The sequence below is a fragment of the Epinephelus moara genome, chromosome 23 (genome assembly GCF_006386435.1).
Source record: "Epinephelus moara isolate mb chromosome 23, YSFRI_EMoa_1.0, whole genome shotgun sequence".
Lineage (NCBI taxonomy): Eukaryota > Metazoa > Chordata > Actinopteri > Perciformes > Serranidae > Epinephelus > Epinephelus moara.
In genome coordinates, this window is record NC_065528.1 from 6,615,021 (window position 1) to 6,620,204 (window position 5,184).

A 5,184-nucleotide genomic window follows, 5' to 3' on the forward strand; every position below is an offset into this window, starting at 1 on the left:
ACAGACATTAATGTGGTCCCTCTGATGTGGATAACATCCACCTCCTTCATAAACACCCCTTGTTAAAGTGCTTTCCATTAACTTCCACCAACCTGTAGGAAAACTAGTAAAATGGGTTGTAACATCAGTCCAGACCCATACATGCGTGACAAAATCAACATAAAGCTCTGAAAAACAAAGGACCAGTACAGTCATATCTTGCAATATCTGCGTCGTGTTACATTTTCTCCAAAAAAAATGTTGGAGGAATGTTTGCCAATTTTACCAATCACCTCAGAATTCCTCAGAAGAATTATCCAGTTCAGAACCACCTTTTTTGATCCAACGTCAGCATCAAGCTGCAATCTTCCCAAACACGAACAGTCTCATAGTATAAAGAACTTTTTCTCCCTACAAGTGTTCTCAGGGTAGACTTGCCCACAGGCTATGTATCGCTCCAACCAGGTTTCTGGAGCTTGTTGGCTGTGCTACACAGCATAGCAAACACTAAAGTCAGTTTACAGACTCTGTAAGCTACAGACTCAGCAGAATCTTATTTTTTTTTGTATACATTTTATGATTTAAGGCTGAGCCATATTTGATGATCATGATCTGATTTATTGCAATTTATGATTTTGCAAGATGTGTAAAATGTATACACTGAAAATAAAGTTATTGCAATGTGCACAATGTGTTTTGGTTGTTGTTGTTTTTTTCAATCAAAAAGTACTGAGTAATGTAGGTGATAGCTGTCTACATAAGCTGTCTTGAGTCAGGACAGTAATGGAAACTGTGATGTGTATAGTTACACAATACTCCATTGCACCCATGCACTCTGTTGTGACTCCAAAGGGTCTAGTACCTCCATGTGTTAACAGGCTGAAAAAAAAAGATGCTGGACACTGATCTGAGCTCCTCTGACAGAAGTTGGCTTATCAGTGGTTATCAGCCTCATAGATATGGGTTAACAGGGGCCTACTGCACCTACTAGTAGGTTCTACTAGAAGGTACCGATGGCAGTTGATGGCGATGGCATCAGCCTATTAAATAGCTGTGTTTATTGTTAGGTGGCGACCTCTAGTGACCATAGTAATTTTAGAGGAAGTCGGGTGACATAATGTTAATATAACACGCAAAAAAGTGGGGAGGGCGATAGGTCAAACAAACACAGGACTTTCCCCTGGGAGACTGGGGTACATCTCCAGTATGAAATGATAAGTCAACAATGACTTTTTTTGCTGACATACCAGAAAAAATGTTATAAGTTACTTTTGTCACATCACGAAACAAACATACTTTTTTAAACACAAACCATGATCTTTTTCTAAACCTAATCAAGTAGCACTGGCTCCTGAACGAAACTTCTCCTGATGACAGTGTGCACTGTTGTGATGCTTTATTTGTATATACTTACTTATAATCTGTGCAAACTGACACCACTAGGAAACAAGGGATTGTCTGACATTCAGAACCTCATAAAATGAAGCAGGAAACATTAAGCTGAGTGTCATGTCAACAATAAAAAGCATCAATCAAAAAACAACAATAACCTAACTAACTGCACCTGTTAAGACTTGGAAAGTGTAAACTTGGAAATAAATTAATTTACTGTCAAGACAAGTATTTGTCTTGACATCATAATAATCCTATATGCAGGCACCCACAGATTCCACACTAGACTACTGTATTGTCTTTGAATCCAGTTGTGGCTGAACGATCACATCTCATGCACACTTCCTGTATCCAATTAGGCAATTTTTCACACTGAAGTAAACGGCATCTCAGCACTGGCTGCATCCTCTCCTCAGACCCAGCCATTACTCTCAGTCCACGTGGTGACACATCCGAGAGTAATTTTAGGAAACCATGACAATGGCCTTGTGCTGGAATAAGATTCACTCGGTCTATTGCAACTGAGTGCATCTCAAACTGTGAAAGTGATTTTTATGAAGACGGGACCCCTTCAAGACCTTAATTTCTTTTCTTTTCTTTTTTTCTTTTTTTTTTTTTTTCGGGATGTGACCTTGTATTGATTCAATCACAAATTTGTCCATTCACTCAGCAGAGATATTTACTGACACAGGGGACTGAACCAGAGTCATCTGGCTGAAGGGAGAGCTCCCTTGCTGTTGCTGTTCAGCTTTAAAGGGACAGTTCATCCCAAAATCAAAAATATAGAGTTTTACTCTGCACCTGCAGTGCTGTATATCAGACTAGATTGTTTTGGTATGAGTTGCAGAGTGTTGGAGATAACGGCTGTAGAGGTATCTGCCTTCTCTTAAATATAATGGAACTAGATGGCACTCAGCTTGTGGTGCTCAAAACGTCCAAAAAAAAAAAAAAAAAAAAAAAAAAATTACAAACTCAACAGCAATGTATCCATCTAGAAATCATGACCCGTTTACTCAAGATAATCCACAGATCTTACTGTGGGTATTTTCATGTAGGAACTATTTTCTTTTTACTGAAATTACCGCCGCCATCTGTATCACTGTGCAGAAGGAAACGTGCATCTACTGACAGACAAGACTCTCATGCTCATGACAGTGCCAGATGTAAATATTAATGATGTTGACTAAACTGTAACAAAACTGGTGTGGAAGTCTTGCATAAGGATGTTGAATAACTCTAAATTCAGCATAATGTGGATTTATGTTGAATAAATACTGATCCATGATGATAGTATCCTATAAAATGTCTATTATCCAGCTCAAAATTCATATTTTGAAAGCAGTTAGACAGAAAACCTTTAAGCCCCTGGTGAATAGACTCTAGAACTTTCAAACAAATTAAAAAAAAAAAAAAAAAAAAGTGTAGTACTTCATTCATGTTTACTATGACACAACATTTGTCCATAACACAGTTGACAAATTCATGAATCAACAGTTTATTTTCATTAAAATATTGAAAAAGTAATTTGAGGTTAAGCATGGCAATTAATGAATTTAGCACATTCAGGGGGTATATTATGGAAACAATAACATTGTTTATCAAAAAAGTATAGTGATTTTTTCACCTTTTGGTTGATGTGAAATGTACCCCTAATTATAGAATGCCTCATAAGTTGTCATAAGAACTTATGAAATATCTCTTGACGTTAAATTGAAACCTCATCTAGCAACATTAGATACTTATGATACCAATCTTGGTTATAATGTCAGAGAAGTCACCATTATGATCCATTTTCTGGCATAGACATCTTTGTCTTGTAGTGTTGATGTTGTAAATAGTCTACAAAAGCATGACATTACCTGACGTTATGTCCACCAAAGATTTTAGAAATCCAAGATTAATTTAAGAAAAAATATCAGTGGTTGACATGCTGTGTTAACTCAGATTTTATTGATGTAGAATAGAATGGTTACATTTGCTACGTTCTCATTACAAGTTTGTCTGCTTCCATCCTCTACCGTCTGAAGGTTAGCGTTAGCAACGTAGCAAGTGGCTTGCGTCACGTTCTGTAAGCCCCTGTTCCACAGCTGATTGAAGTTTGACCCCTTTCTTTCTGTCACTCAACCACATTCAACATAAAGATGCAAACAAAGTGTTAACAATGCATATTATATTACAGTAGGCTTTATTATAAACAATGCACTGCATTTACTTTGACACACAGATGAGTGAGGGGAAGTCAGGGAAGAGGAGGAAGATGATTCACAGCAAGGGGCAGCAGGTTGATGCAGTAACTTGAATCTATTGTAAGTCAGTCTTTTTTCAAAATTTTCTCCTGGGGGACCATGCCCCTGGACCCCCCTAGTTAGACCACGCTTAAGCCCCGGATGTCTACAATGTCTGGCACTGCCTCTGACTGCCAGTCAGCTCTCTGTTGTGAGTTTATCTGTTCAGCTGCCTGTGATTTCTTGCACTGTGGATTACCTTACAGCATGGCTGCACATTCTGCCTTTGTGTGTCCGCCACAGAATCCACTCATCATCACCACTGGTTCCTCAATGGTTACGACCTACCTACAGTCAGCTCCTCAAAAATGTGTTGGTTTCCCTTGTGTGTTCCCCTTGTATCGAACCCTCTGCTCATCTGATGCCACTTCCTGTCTGCTTCCTAACTGTACCGCTGCACACCTCTGAACTGTTTGCTGTTTGTGTGCATTCAGCGGACGCCAGTGACTCACCAGCTCTCTGTTCCAGCATGCAGAGTATTGGACTGAACCTGTGCCCCTTAAATGCAGAGAATTCTCTGAATCTTTTGATGATATTATAGATTGTTGATGGTGAAATCCATAAATCCTTTGTAATTGTGCATTGAGAATAGTTGTTCTCAAACTGTTTGCCCACACAGTTTTTCAAAAAGTGAACATCCTTGCTTGTGAACACCTGAGCCTTTTTAAGATGCCCCCTGTACCTGTTGGTAAATGATACTATCATCACCAATTAGCCTTATTACCTGTGGAATGTTCCAACAGGTGTTTTTTGAGCATTCAACAACTTCCCTGGTCTTTTGTTGCCCCTGTCCCAACTTTTTTGGAACGTGTTGCAGGCATCAAAATCAGAATAAGTGTGTATTTTACAAAAACCAATACGTTTATCATTTTGAACATTAAATATCTTGTCTTTGGATTTTATTCATTTTGAATATAAGTCAAAAAAGATTTGATTGTTATTATTTATATTTTACACAATGTTCCAACTTTTTTGGAATTGGCGCTGTATTATGGAACTATAAAAACTCCCACTGAAAAATACATTAAAATACCTTCCTTGTCCCGCAGCGGGTCTCCTGGCTCCATGATGATCATCCAGTCTTCGTGTGGTGTATCCAGGTCCCTTAGTCCGACATCACGTCTTGACTGTGTCCAGATCTCTTAGTCCGACGTCACGTCGTCTGTTGGGTTACACTACTGAGAATGTAGACAACACACTTAATATAAACACTATGTTGGCGCATTTAAAAATCTCTCTCTTCTTCAGGACTTGAGTTAAAGGGAAATTTCGGTTTATTTCAACCCGTCTCCTATCGTCCTAAATAGGGAAATTTCGGTTTATTTCAACCCGTCTCCTATCGTCCTAAATTTGTTTCAAGTGACTAGTGAGATTTCAGGCACGGTATGAGATCGCTGCTTGTTCTCGCGATATTTCGGCCGAGCTTTGGGAAGCAGAGGTAAATGGTAAACACACCGTAAGGTAAGACAACAACTCTGAAGACCACCTAAATGTGGAATGTTAGTATATAGGCTTTCCACATCGAGAG